This window comes from Athene noctua, chromosome 1 (assembly GCF_965140245.1).
Source record: "Athene noctua chromosome 1, bAthNoc1.hap1.1, whole genome shotgun sequence".
In the NCBI taxonomy this organism is placed as follows: Eukaryota; Metazoa; Chordata; class Aves; order Strigiformes; family Strigidae; genus Athene; species Athene noctua.
Window position 1 is genome coordinate 47,946,332 of NC_134037.1, and position 16,294 is coordinate 47,962,625.

Below are 16,294 nucleotides of genomic sequence, written 5' to 3' on the forward strand. Positions count from 1 at the left end.
CTGATCAAACCCTGCTCTCGAGAATTAACAATTGCATAATGGCATTTGCTGTGAGGGTAATCATTACAAGTCAGGATTACATAACACCAAGAAAAAATGTATACAGAATTGTTTCTTCATTCCCATTTTACAAGTGAAACTAAGTTTAAGTGTATATCTGAGCATGAAACTTATGATGTGAGATCATACTGCTTACTATATATGACTTGATAAACTCAAAGTAGAACTCCTATTAACTCCACTGAAGCCATGAGCAGCCAATACTCTTAATCATCAGATCAATGCTTCCTATGTCCTATCCTCAAAATCTAGAAGCCCTGATTAGTATGTACTTCTAAAGATTTTTTATTTCATCAGCTTCAGTTTCTGTAACATCAGACATAAACTGTCAGAGGCAGGGACAAAATCTGAATTTTCAGTGAAGTGTTTCTTTGACCTACATAACAGACCATCTCTTCTTTTTCTATTATTCTCTATTGCATCCATCATACAATTTTAATCTTCTGGAATGAAGATGTGTCCTAAACCAGAACTACTTCTTTAAGATATTAAATCTCTTGCACAAAATGAACAGAAAGAAATAAAGGTGTAATGCATAAAGACCTTCAGAATATCCAATGATCAAAGAACATATTTGATTTTCTCTTAACACTTTCTATATGTCATCTTCTTCTTCTTCTCTTCCTCCAGAATCACTGTATGACAATGTCTGGCATCATAGCAATCATTCAGAAAGATGTAAGCCCTTATTATGCAAGCAATAACTAAAAAACCAGCATTGTATAACTGGCCCCTACCCATAAGCCTTTCTACAGTCCTTATAGAAAGATACCTAATTTTCAGATGTGCAGCATGTTTTCTTTATTAAATTTACCTTCCACTAGCTTTAAACTAATAATCACATTTGAATTAATTGACTTATGTAATTCATGATCACATATCAACACCTGATCAAATTTTTAAATTTAAAATTATTGCATAAATTGCTGACAATAAAAAGAACTTCTCAGTGACAGGTAGACAGACACAAAGACTGATTAAAAAAGGTAGATTGCTTTATTAGCTGATTAGAGAGGCCCAGTCTTAAGGTTAATGTTTATTTGTAATCTCTGTACATCACCAAATAGGTTTGTAAAGAACCAGCTCTAGCTAAAAATTGACATATAACACCTTGCTGAATGCTTTTCCCCAAATGAAGTTGGTAAGCATTTACCAAATACGTTGTGAGACAGCAATACCGTCTTAAGAGGGTTAATTTAGCCTGTCCTAACTGTGTCAGAGAATATTATATTTCAGTGGCAAAATCTCTGTGCATTAAATTATGCAAATAAGTTAGGAAAAGTAATTTGGAATACAGAGAAGTGGTTCCACAGCTACAAACTGTGTAATTAGATCTGTACTCTGCAGTTCAAAGCTAGCTCTGGTGTATATAGCCCTAGTGCTGAAAGCGTCTGCTGCTGCTCTCCTGAAACCAAAGCTTTTAAATAATAAAAAAATATACAAGAAAGGAGAAAGTAAATATCTCTAGCTAGGTTACCTCCCCAGAATTTTCTTAAAGTATGAAACAAATCAAACGTTTTCACCAAAGACTTTGTTTAAAATTCGCAACAGGAAGTGCTTGCATTCCCCAAGTAGTGCATATTCCAGGTTGTAATCTTTCTGAAGTGTGTTAGTGTATCACCAAAGCACTGAGAAACATGCCGTTATTCAAAATACGTGAGAACTAGTACTTTTCTGTTATCAGAGACACGTAACTACATGCTAGTAGAACTTATATTTTCACTTAGAGGGGAAAGAAGAAACACACCACATATACATAAAAGTGTCTAAAATCATTCATGAAAATTTATAATCAGGTTCTTGCAATTCCTTGAAACACCTTTCTTCTGCCTTTGACACTAAAGATGCTTGCGTTATTTTGCTACTGAAAAATGTGTCTTTTAAACTAACATTCTCTATGATAACACCAAAATGGTTCATTCATTTTTTCCAGGAATTGTCTTGTTATGACAAGTGCTGGTCACGTGAATGCTGGAGTTCAGCATTTCTGTTTTACTTAACACCTCTCCTCAAGGACTGAAGGCCTAGGTTTTGCCACTGACTTTGCATTAAATCTTTCAAAGAATTTAAGATGAAAGAATGAATTTATTTAATGTAATGTTGATACTAATTATGCAATTTAGAGACAAGTATATATACTTTATTTTAGCTTCAAGACACTGTTTGGCTTCACCCAGCTAAATCCTTATAACAAGTTTTCTTATGTGGTATCCAGTTCTTGACCTGGGTATTACTTTCACTGACAATTGTTAGGCTATATGGATCAACAGATCAATCTATCCAACCATTTTCTCTTTTAAGGTCAGTATGAAATCTCTTCCAAGTATTTTACAAAACTCAATTCCTAATGAGGTTTCAACACTTCTCCCCAAGGAGCGCTGACTGCACCTATTTATGTTAAAAACATCATCTTTTGCACCTCATTAAATAAAACCATCTACTAGACTAAATACAACTCACTAATGTCTAGCCTTATTCTAAGGAATAACAAAATTGTTTCTCTCTTCTGATTTCTCCCCAACTGCCAAGATACAGTTCAAAATTTCAGTGCCTAATTCCATTTATTCCAGAATGAAAAGTATATTACATGCAAAATATAAATGTAAACAACACAAATGGCTCACTAATAGCTCTTGATCAAACTGACTGCAAAATCAGAACATCTTGGTTACCAAATCTAAACGATAGTATGACAGGATTTCCCCTTCCTCTCACTAACACCACAATAACTTATAAAGATCACTGGTCCAGAACTAGTAACTCAAAGAACAGCAATAAAGTATATGAAATAAGAAATTTTATAAGATGACCTATAATAAAGCTTGAAAAGTTTAATGTAGAAGTCCTACATTTATTTTAGCAGATTTTTGTATTTTGCATATTAAAGTTTTCACATGTTAAACAACACCACGGGAATGAAAAAAGCTGAATGGACTGTGTAATTTACCAAGGCAACACGAGAATCTGAATTTATTTTCTATATTTCAATTAATTTTTAGTACACCTTCATTTTAATGAAATATTGATATAATCTGCATGTGTATTAAGATCTTTTACACTACAGAAAATTGAAAGATTACTAAGCTACCTACAAACTAGTTCTAATGAGACATTTTATATATATCCTTTTGTCTAGAAAAATCTTCACAAGGTAAAAGTAGATTGCATTTACTCATATAAAATTAAATACTGTGCATTAGAATACAGGAATTTTTATTCAAGCTTGAAGGGTCAAAAATGCCAAAAAAATTGAGCAAGAGCCGCCATTTAAACATCCGTACACTGAAGAACAAAGCTACATAATACAATATTTTAACAGAAAAAAATTAATTAATAACAACAGCAAAGAAATCTATAATGTTGCATCAGCTAATCAGTACTGTAACATGTTATATTTTGGGCTTTTGATAGATTAGTATTAATAGCTGTCTCTGCTAAGTTTTGATTTAATTATTCACTCAAATTACTTCTGATCATCCTTGTTTAAACACAAAGTAGGATTTTTGAAAAAAACTCTACAGAATCTAATGTAAAAAAAATCCATTTAACATAGCTATTTAATTATATTTCTATTTAGATATACCGGCTTTTAAGGTAGTAACTCCTATTTAGTTTACAGATATTTTTACTATCGTAATGTGCATTTACACATAATGCACATTAGTAGTAATAACAGTACTTTTTAAAAACATCTATCTTATAATTTCAATTTTTCTTTTTCTTTTAATGTGGAAATGTATTTTTTTACTTAAGATGTGCCCACCCTAATGAATATTATATTGTATAGTCCCATCTCATTTTTATTATTGCTCATGAAATTCTGTGTAAAAATCTATGGTAAGGCCATTATATTGGAAGTACTTTCTTAATTTTCTTCCTATCTTCCCTTCCTTCATTTAGTCTTTTGTGTTCTAAATCTATCCATAAAAAAAGGCTCTACTATCACACACATTCTGAAATACCACCATCTTTCTTATTCATTTTACTTTCTCTTACAGTTTGCTTCTTGATGCACCTCCTGCTCCATCTTCTCTGACTTGTTACAATCATTATTGTTATAACTCTCTTCTAATTGTCAGTATAAACTTAGTTGATCTTGGTTTAATTTCTTCATTTTTCCTAATCTTTCCTCTATCTTTGTTATATCATCTCCAGCAAAAGATCTTCCCACTTAACCAGACTTTTAAACACAGAAATTGTGGAACTATTAGCTTTTAAAAAAATTTTTTGAAGGTGTCGTAAGCATATAACTTCCTTGTCTTTGGTGGAAAATACATTTGGAATAGTCCCAAATAGTTCCAACAATACCTCTCTCTATATTTTAGCATATCGTTTTCCTGTTTCTGTATAATTCACAGGCATTCTGAAAACTGTCTCACTGATTTCCAAGAGGCAGGAGATGATTTAGAAGGTGCACAGAATCCCCCATGAAAGGCAGATTCCACCACAAAAGATGGCCTTAATACTTTTAGTTATTAAATTGACTTTTTAGGATTATATCTAGTGACTTTTAGTCAAAAAGTCCAAGAAATTTTTCTTTAATTAGCAGTTGATACATTTTCTTCCTCACCTTGACTTTTTTCCCTTAATTTTAACATTGTAACCTCAATGGAGGTTGTGATAGTCAGGTTACAGAAACGAATTTCTTGTCCTTTTTGAAGACAGGGATGACACGTGCCATCTTTCATTTCTCCGAAACCTCCCCTGGTCACCATGTTCTCTCTCAAGGATTATCACAAGTGGTTCTGCAATGACATCAGCCAGCTCCTTCAGTGTGGGTGTCTCCAATCAGGTTGCATAGATTTATGTAAGGGTAAGCGTAAAGATAAGTCTTTGCTCTGATCCTTCCCATTTGTCTCAGAGAACCTGGGATTCCTGTAGTCAAATCTTACCAGTAAAGACCAAGGCCAAGAGGACACTGAGTAGCTCAATCTTCTCCATATCCTTTGTCACCAGGTTTCCTGCCCCATTCAGCAAAAAGCCATCATTTTCCCTAGTCTTCTTGATGCTGCTGTACTTGTGGAAGCCCTTCTTGTTGCTCTTTACACCCCTTGCCATATTCACCTCCAGATGGGGTTTGGCTTTCTTAATCCCACTGCATGCTTGGACAGTGTCTTTACATTCCTCCTGGGTCTCCTGTCCCTGCTTTACCTTCCTGTATGCTTCCTTTCCATGTTTGAGTTTTGTCATGAGTTCCTTTCTCATCCACACTGGCCTTAGGTCACATTTGCTTCATTTCCTGTACCTGAGGATGGAACATTCTTGAGTTTATCAGATGTGATCCCTGAAAATCAACCAGCTCATCTAGACCACCTGCCATAGGATTCTTTCAAGAAGATCCCTGAAGAAGCCAAAGTGCTCTCCTGAAGTCCAGGGCTGCAGTCTAGCTCTTTGCCTTGTTCCCTCCACCAGAATCCTGAACTCCACAATCTCATGGTCACTGCAGCCAAGTTCTCCCAGCATTCACATCCCCAACCTGTCCTTCCCTTTTTGTAAGTTCAAGGTCAAGCACAGCATCAACCCTCACCAGCTCCTCAATCACCTGTGCTAGGAAGTTGTCACCAATGCACTCCAGAAACCTCCTGGACTGCTTTTGCCCTGCTGTATTGTCCCTGCAGCAGATACCGGGGTGGTAAAGTCCTCCAGGAAGATCACGGACACTGAACAGAACCTTGTTCCAGCTGTCTGAAGAAAGCCTCATCTACTTTATTCCTGATCAGTAGGTCTGTAGCAAACTCCCACAACAATGTTGGTCATGTCTGTCTGCTGGCTAATCCTCTTCCTAAACTCTCAGTTGACTCATCATCCATCCCTAGGCAGAGCTCCAGGTACCCCTGCTGTGCTCTCACATACAAGCAAGTTTCTTGCTGTCCTGGCCTGACCTTACCTGTTTCCACCCACTGCAGCACTCAGTCATGTGAGTTATGGCATCGCATCTCTGATCTCAACACGATCTTAGCTCAGCAACTGTACGCAGTCCCCTAATTTCTCCTTCCCTATGCTGCATGTAGTAGAGCACAGGCGTTTCAGAGAGGCACTCAGTTATGCTCATGTAAAACATGACACTGTGTCTTCCGCTACTAAATAAAAAGGAAACATATAGGGATAAAACAGTTCTGAATCCTTAAGTTTGACATTAAAATAGGATACTCTGATTATATCAAACCTTTACACTGAGATACAGTCAGTGTGTATACAGCAGCACTAATGGGAGGATGCTTCTGAGTAAAAAGTACTTGCCATATGAAACTCATGACTCTTATACCTATACAGCAGTTATACACATTTTCCACTAATGTATGCTGATTGGCTTCTCTGATTTAATTTACATTAGGAAGTTCTAAATTTTTAATTACTTTAAAAATTGCAAGCACTTGTGTTTATGATCTTGTTTTATTATATTTTGAATTATATTAGATGGCCTTTAAAATAATTGCTCAGTTATGGAATCAGTGCTTAAATATGGATTCTGGAGACTAGAGGAAACCTGTTTCAAAACAGTATAATGGGATCTATGATATCTTCAATTTGTAGCATTAGCCAAACACATGACAAAATGCAAAGGAAAAATGAATAGAGTGAAAATTAAAGTAGAGGGCAAATTATCCAATAAGACAAACAAACAATACTTTACTGACTCTTACAGGTAGTAGAAATTATTCTGAATTTTAATTGACAGGCTAGAAATAAAAATAGCAATATCTATTCTTGCATAGAAAATTAAGCAAGAATAGCTAGTCTATTACTATGCAAATATGTGTCATTAGGCAGTTAACAATTGCATTTTTGCAGATGCCAATGGACTTGAACGACAGTTATTATTCAAAATTATAAGCAGCTTTTCACTGCCTTTTTTTTTAGAAAAACAAGTTCATGCAGTAATTTGTTTCAAGCATTTCCCTTTGTCCTGTTCTGACATTAACTATTTTGAGTTTGTACAATAAAATGTTTCTGCGTTATCATAAATTATATATTTGTCAAGTATCACTCCAGAATAAGCGTTGTCATGTCTACTGTATTTCTTCTTATGTTTCCAAAACTGTTTATACTTACATGTATACCATGCATAATACGAAAAAATAACCCAGGAGCCAGGAGTGATAAGCACATTCTATTCAGCTTTACCGAAGGAAAGGAACATAGAGGATACTAGAGGAATCTGAAATCTTCGTATCTATTCCCATTCCTTCTACTTAAGTAAAAAGATTAAGAAAATTGCTGTCACCCTCTATATCTCTTGGTTTTATAAGATCTAGCAACATAAATAAACCTACTGAACAACTGAAGAACAGAACAGTCAGGTTTTCTAGCTTATTTCTTACCAGTACTGATTTAAAAACACAGACCTTTATCCAGAAGCTTTCTTTGCTCCTGATCAACAGGTCTTCTACATCAAAGTGAAGAACAGCCCTCAAGTATAAGAAACTTTTAAAATAAGAAACTTAATAAAGTTATGAAGAATTTAAATGATGCAATAGTTTGCAAACAATAGTAAACTGTGCTAGCACAATCAGAATGTCCCTTGTAAAGCCATACCTTATACACCTAGCGCTTCTCAAGATATTGTCTCAGAAATAAGAATATTAGAAATACCTCAGGATTAATACATGACAGTATACAAATGTAACATATGCTGCACTCATCTCTTCAGTCACCACAAAGAAAACTATCAACACCACAGAATTACATATGTGAGAAAACTCAAACTCTGGAAAGTGAATAGAAATATAAAGTCAAAAGGAATCCTGATGCATCTTAGAGTCTTATTAAAGAATATTTATTTCCCATCCTCATGTATTCTTCAAAATAACTTATTTTCTATAGCATCCTCTATTACTGTATATTTCAAATTAAAACCCACTAATAATATTACTTCCGGGTTCCCTGGTAACATCTCAAAAAGTCTGTGATAGGCATAAGGTTTTGGTGGACAGCAGTTATCTTGTCACATTTTGAATAATTTACAGAAGTTTTGACAATACTAAGGAGTTTATTAGTTCATACTATCTATTAGGTTAAAGTAAGCACACAGATCCATTTTTTTCTGGGCTACAGAGCCAGAATTTTCAAAAGCTTTGGACCACTGACAATCCTCAACATGTCTTCTGGACTATCATTTATCCTTGCCATTAAATTCTTACTGAAGAACAATATGAAGCTGACAAGAATCCAGACTTAAACTTCCCACAATCTTCTAGACCATTAATGGTCTGCTGTCCATGTTTGAAAAACAGCTTTTAACATAGAGGTAGTAAAACTCAGGACATTAGGCTGCAAGACTGGACAAGCTGCCTTTACACATTCCTAAGGCATACATGTGTAACTTAACACTTAGGTCATCCACAAAAGACCAACTGACTCAAGATGTAACTATTTATTATTTCATTTAAATACAATTTTAGGCTATGAGAAGTTACTCAATTGGAATTAAATTTGATTTTTTGTTTTAATGATTCAATGTACATTCATAATATCAGAAGAGTAATTCTAAACAGTAGCACTTGCTACCTTAAACAGTTGTATTACCAACACCAACATTATTGTGTAGCTGTGAAAGACTACGGACATAAACTGAACACCTTGTGATCTAATGAACAGAAGGATATTAAATTGGTGCTTCTGGTCTACATAAATTAATCATGAACACCTGAGTACACAGATAGAGACAAACTACTATGTAAATACAAACATATATGCAATAATTAGCATAAGGCACAGAAATATAGCACGCGAACATATAGAAGGCTACCTAACTGAAGAATAATGAGTTATTATATATGTAACTTGTTATGGCATCCATTTCCAGCAGTTTCCTCAGCTGCTCATATAGGCATCTGACAAGGTATTAAATGTTTAAAGCCAAACAGATTTGACCAGAAAATATAGTGGAAAACTACATACATTTGACAATAACATGAAACATCTGGTATATAACATTTTTGAAGTGTATCTTCTACACAGCACACCAATATAGTATTTTTAATTAAAGTAAGATACAAAGTTTCATTTATTCAGACATAAGTTTATATTAACTATTAGATCCTTAAAAAGGCAGCTGTTTTGGAAATGGAGTGCAGAAATAAATTAAAATACAGAACATAAAAATAGTGCACCATGACTGAATTAGTTTGTGATTTTGTTAAAGAAACCATACATACAAATGGGCCCTAACTGTGCAAAAACGGCAAAAGAAATTCTACAGAAAACTATTCAAAGAATGCAAATCTTCACTGAATCAACTGACACAGAAATAACATCTAGCATGATCAGCCATAATTCAGTTATCCTGCCCGAACACTTTACCTTCTGTATTTGTCTATTATTGCGTACCTACATACATGTGTGCATATATAAATATAGAAGCAATATATACACGTATATATGTAAATAAGCTACACAAGGTGATGAAGTAGAAGCAATCTGTATAGGTAGTTACAAAAACTCAGACTGAAATATACTCTTTAGGCTGTAAGGTGGAAGTTTAGCAAAAAAAGCAATCTAGATAAAGAATACTTTTTAACAAATCCAGTAACTTTCCAGAGTTATTTGTCCAGAGTATGCTATAAACACTATTTTACCCAGGAAAAAATACTAGGACAAGCTTAATTCTCAAGGTACTAAGTTCCAGAGAGACCTCTGAAGAAAATACTGGTTTATTAAATCTTATCTTATGACACAGCTACAAAAGCACTGTCATCAGTTGCAGTAACTAAGCTTATTAAACTTTTATCTTCACATGTCTTCTGCAACCAAATAACAGCTGAAAGACTGATAATAAAGAAATTTAATCCATCATTTTTACAGATGAAATTAATACCTGTCAAAATAACTTCTGACAAAGTAATATAATAGATTTAAAATAACTACTCTGTTTGTTTTTTGGTTTAAGATAGCATTTTAAGAAAAACAAGATGACACTTCTTAGTACTGCAAAGTTCAAGTCAATTATTGTAAACAGAGAGCAATTACAAAGTGAATGCTTTATGTGCAATATATAGTACAGAACCAGCTTTGACTCTATAAATTCAAGTGTAATCTGCTTCTGATCTGTGACATCAAAAATCCTGATCCGAAGGAGTGAAGTATTAAAAACTGTGCAAGGTGATACTTAGAAATTATTCCAAGATTTAAAAAAAATATATAGGATCTCAATATTAATTCTAATGAACTAAATCCAGAACAGTGGTATAGAATATTTTAATTAACTACATAAATTCTAATTAATAAAGCAATCTTGATCTCCAGCAAACTGCATACTAAACCATCCAATGCATGCACTATTTAAAAATTTAACAAGTATACATGGTTGTATTCTGTACATAAAAAAAAAAAAAAAAAAAAAGAAAGATAAAAGGTAAAGCTTGTCACAGGTATATCACATGCGGTTGAGATAATACCACAAAAGCAAAATCTGGTGAGACAGAAGCAGGCAGATAAACCTAAGAAACTAGTTCAAATCAGGAGAGTGAAAGATCAGAAACTAACTAGGGACTTGAAAAAAAATCACTCTTCTTCAAGAGGCTGTTAAGAGAATTGAACTGAAAAAAGCACAAAATGGGCAGTGTGAAATCACTACTCATAGCACATCATCAAGAACAGATGGTTTGTGTAAGGCTGTTCATTGTTTTAAGTTAGTTCTCTACATTTTTAGTCCCAGTAGTAAGATTATTAGCATGTTAATTCTAAAAAGGTTGTCATATCTCCACTGGTTTACAGTTCCTAAAGCCTGTCCACTCAAGTTAACTGGATTTGTTGCTAAATATGTAGGAATACTACTACTGCATTTATTTTGGATGTTGTGGTGAGGTTTTCAATAGCTATACACTGTTTCCAAAACCCAGGTTCTTTGCAACAGACAGCCTGGCATCTTTGACCACCAGAAAAGTTCTTCCTTGCATATTGAAACCACTTCCTGTAAAGTACTGATGTCTCCTCAGTATTTATGTACTGATACCTTGAGTCTCAACATGGGCACTGACAGCAAGGGCAATGAGAACCACAGAAAGATGTCGGAACTTCCACTAAACAGTCAGTTTTTGCTGTGAACTGAAAGTACCAAGCTCAGTGAGAAAATGAACTTTCAAGGAGTTTCACCAAGTACCAGAACTAGTAAAAGAAAAGTTAAAACACAATCTGTCATCTCAGAGTTACACAGAAATCTCTCAAAAGCAGTAGGAAAACAGATGTACACTGTTTTTAAGAGGAAAAGAGGTTTCAGAAGACAGGAGAATGCCAAAAGCATTCCAAGTTGACAACTGTAGTAAACAGCCAAAATGGCAAATGAGCAAAGTGTATTGTGTAATGAACCAGGACTGAAACTTAGATATCTGTGGCTGAAGACAAGTAGAGTAACAGAGTACTGAAGGTCAGAAAAAACACATACTGGAAAGTAAGGTGCAGAGAGTAAATACGGGAGAACTGTTGAAACAACACAAAGGGCATAGAGAACACAGGACTCTTGAAGATTTAAGTAACATCAAAGAGAGTCATGTATGAGAAAAAAAAAAAAAAGAGGAAAGGTTGCAGAAACAGAAGAGATGAGTAGTCTGGGGAACGTGGCAAAACCGTGAGTCTTATGAGCGCAGTTTGAGGAAGTCCTTCCTCTGAAAGCTTTCAAGGGACTTCAGCAACTCCCTTTATAATTCACAATTCAAGAAATTAACAACAAGATCCCAAGAAATCTTATGCAATTTCAGGTTTCTACTTTTTTTTTTTTAATCCAGAGAGAATGTTCAGAGCACAAAAAAAGAAAAAGTAAAGAAAAGATAGCAAACAGTAAGTTTTGACAAATTCATAACAGCAAAAGTATTTAAGAGGTGATGGGGACAATGAGAGAATCATACGATCATCTCTGTGTAACCAAGGTAATGGGATAAAACAGCAAAAGGTCAGCCAACAGCAGGAGATATAATGGATGTGAATCTATACAACAGTAGTGATGGTCAGAGTCAAAAAGAGTTAATTCCATAGAGTACTAAATTAAGCTACTGAAACTTGACAAAGAGCAACAGCTCTGTATTTTTTAGATAAAGGAATTTAGCAAAGTTAAAATTTACATATGGTATGTTTCAGAGGGAAAAAAACAACTTAAAAATAGTATGTTACTTCTCAGAAGTCTGCAAATTACTATGTTATTTCTCAAAGCATAACATGACAATGGTGTCTTCCCCTTAAAATATATTGTGAAGATAAAGACAGTGTGATATGCATTGTCCTAAACTGGCTCGTAATGCAATGCTTCAATTTATTATAAAAACAACATTGGTAAGTATGGTCTTCAGTCACTATCTTTGCTGATCTCATGAGGTTCTTTACAGGCTGCTTCAGAAAGGTGCTACTTGCTCCCAAGAACTCATCATCATCAGATGCCTTTCTCACAGAGCTGTAAAATGTGAAGGAGCTTTTTCAGCTCTGTAGCTGAATTAATGCTGTTTATGCATGTGGCCCATGTACTGGTGACTGCCTGACAAGAGACAGCTGTAATCAATTGGGGGCAATGGTAATTTTTGGTGACTGAGCCTCTACTTGGTCTGCAAAGGAACAGTATCCCAGAAGATAAATGCTGGCAAAAAACCTTTACCTGTAACTGAGCATGAAGTCATGTTTTCTGATGAACAGCATGTAATTTCAGTTGCGGGTTTGTTTTTTTTTTTCTTTGTTTAAGAAAAAATTGGTACAAATAAAACTCCAAAAGTACATGAGTCCAAGAGGATATAACATCTTTCCAGGTATCAGAACATAGTAAATTCAAAGTATAACATGAAAACAAATATTCACCAAATATCGAGCACAGAAGGACAGTCCCAGAAAAGCAAATTTAAGAGCACTACAGGTTCTCACCTAAAGCAGTCTTAAGAGGTAGGATCTGACAGAGAAACCTCCTAATGAAGATCTACATTGTTAGTAATTCTACAAAAAGAGCACACTGACTTAAAAAGCACCTGGAACCTTTGGGACATTTTCTGATCTTACTTCTTCAGTCATGATAAAAAGTTTCTATAATAAAAACCCTAGAAAACTCAGTAGGGTGAGCTATCTATCATTATATCTGTCCTCAAGTTAAACAAGAGGACAACTGTGCTATATGACAAACGTTACACTTTCAGTTGCATTTGGTAACTCAAAGTGAAACCTACAAATGAGGTATCTCATTAGTTTGAGCAGATGGATCAAAATTAAAGGCTGAATCACCAACTCTTAATTTCCCAGTAGCCAGGAAGAGCTTGAAGTCTTGCAGAGGATGACTGTTGAAAAATCAACATAAAAAGCTTCTCTCCATCTGTCAAAAAACATGCCTGTAGAATGCAACTACCTCCTACCAGCCTTATTCTTAAAAAAATGAAAACACATGTACATCTATCATAACGCATAACATAGAACTTCAGTCCAGCATCACAATGTAACCTATAATATTCAGGGACACATCAGCATGACTTCCATAAGAGTCAATTATTTGGTTAAGGAATGGTAGAATTCTTTGAAAATGAGTTAACAAAACAGTATATAAACAAACAATGTTGAATTTAATTTATTAAGGCATTCCAAAAACTTTGGTAAAGAATTTTAAAAGAGACAACACTGTGAAAGTTTGATGGCCACAGGAAGGTGTACATTAACTCATGGAACTTCAGAAGAAGGAAAGTATTTTTCTCTGATTCTGGTATTTCTTTCTTGCATTTCAGTATAAAAGAACACAGGTATGTTTTTGGCTCCCTGGAGCATGGCTAATGAAATCTGTATCTGTCACATATTACTGCCTGAATAGTTATAAAATTCCAACCATGTCCTGAATTCCATACAGATACAAACTGCTGTGGAAACTTTTTCTAAAGTATTGCAAGGGAAGATGTGAATACATCTTTCTAAGTATATTTAGAAGTAACCACAGCTTTGTTAAAAAGCAAGCAAACTTTGCACACATGGAATGTAAATAAACACAAGTTTCAAGGATAACACGAGCTCAGAAAGGTAACAGAGCATGACAGTAACAGACAATGGTGAACATGGACACAAGGTGATGGATTTCTAAAAACTAAGAAAATCAGAAGAAGGTGACAACTTTAGAAGATCAAAGGCTATTCTCAAAATTGTGAAAAGACACTAAAGAAAACCTTCCTAGTGTAATTCATATCATCTTCAGTCATAATCATATTCAGTCATAATATTAATCTTCCACTACGGTGCAGGCATTTCAGTGTTGGTGTATCTATGTGAACTTTTGTTTTTTGCACTTTTTTTAACATCTCTGGTTGGTTTAATGATGAGACAGATCATTTGTCATAAAATACTCATTAAAAGAAAAAAACCCCTAATTTTTAATATGTGGTACAATACTACATACTATAATTAACTGTATTATATGCAAATATACAGTCAAAGACTGTATACCAGTGTTTATATATCATTGATTTCAGGATATGAATTTTTGATTCATAATTATCAAGATGATGTTTTAAATACTCCAAAGAAAAGTCCAGTGTAACTGGTTGGTATTTAGACATGTAAGAGAGTTCTAAAACACAGCAGAACAAACATTTTCAAGCAAAGACAATGCTTAACATTTACAATCAATTGAATCAAATTAACCAAAGTGTTCTGAAATCAAATCAACATCTATATAGCAAGGGAAACAACACTTCTGCTTTGTCTGAAAATATACTCCTTATCTGGTTGTTGGTTTGAAATACAGTTGTCAGAAACAGAGATCAGCAGTAGTCTCTGCTGCTGAAACTGTAACAATAAGTAGACTACACTTGACCCCTTTCAGCTGTAGTTCATGCCTTAAAACAAAACACTCATGCATTCAGCTGCTAGTAGAGCAACTAAAGCTATTCTCAAGGAAAGCTACAAAAACATCTCCTACTAGAATTAATCAATTTACTATACTTGAATTTTTTCAAGTAATATTATACATTTTTGTAGACAGTTTTGTCCTCACTGTGAAGGAAAGAGAGAGGAAGACTGGTGCAATTAATATGCCAGAACAGCATGCAACTTCCTGCCAGGAATCCAGTAAGTTACGTATTTAGACATACGGATTTAAAGAATCTGATACTTGTAGGTTTATCTACAGCAAGTGAAAATACATAATCTTAACAAGAAATGAAAGATAAGTAATTAAATGTACCTTAGTGTTAGGAATTTGGTAAGGTATGTACATAATTGACAATGAAGAGAAAATAAACTACAGTTCCCTTGGTACTGCCAACAAATTTTGTTAACAGTCTTCACTCAGGAAAATATCAGCAGTTCCATATGTAATCTTCATGAAAGTTTTCTGAATGTAACAACAGTGATATCAACAAGAAAAGATAAGTGGAAGAAAAGTGTTAAAGCAGGGGGAGCAGGAGGACTAAGAAGCTGTTGCTGAAGTATTTTTCCACCCAAGTCATAAACCAACTGTTCATCTTTCAAAAAACACCATAATTTGAATTTTATGTGAAAGGGGGAAAACATGCAATTCTTAGTGTGGTTGTGTGAGAAATTATTTCCCTCTTTTATAGACAGATTCTTTAGTGAAAAGCTTCTTGAAGGATCATAGTGCACTAGCACTTGTTCCTGCTTCTAACAGGTGCCGCACCTGCTACAGCTACTGCTGCTCACACTGCTGTATGTGCAAAGTTCTAACAAAAATGAGACATTGTGTGGGGGTGATGCAGGATCACAATAATAACAGAATGATAAACTACTCAGGCACATGAATTAAGCCCACAATCTTAGCAGAGGGGAATATAAGACTTGAAAATTCACTGCAAAAACCTCTATTGTAAAGCAAAATGAAGGATTACTTCCTTTAAAAAGAAAACAAAACACAAACCCCAGGATATTTCATATGACAGATGCTGAGCCCTTGCGCTACCATGTCTTGAACACTCTGCCTCATCTCTAACAGGAGACACTAGAATTCGTAAGATATGGGAAAAGCTAAGAATGATAATTAAGTGCTGTATTTTTTCTTTTTTAAATCATTAAATCTACCTAAGTGTAAGGTCCCTAAAGCGCTGCCCTACTTTGCCTTGTCATTTAAAAGAAGTTACATAAATATACATTAATTACTTTAAGGGATATATAAAGCACCAGGAATTTTCACCTTAGCTAGAAGCTAACATTATTTAGTCTGCTTAGATTTTCTTTCATGCTTTTTCTATAAAGTATTTTCAAGATTAGAGATGACCTCTGAAGTGACATATCTCTTATCTCAAAATAATAACAACAACAATAATAACAATATTGT

At 34.4% G+C, this 16,294-nt stretch overlaps 1 protein-coding gene across 1 annotated transcript in view; it reads right to left on the reverse strand.

Moving 5' to 3' along the window:
* Positions 1–16,294, reverse strand: part of ASCC3 (activating signal cointegrator 1 complex subunit 3) — a 287,285-nt gene that overhangs the window by 144,189 nt on the left and 126,802 nt on the right. The window lies entirely within an intron of this gene.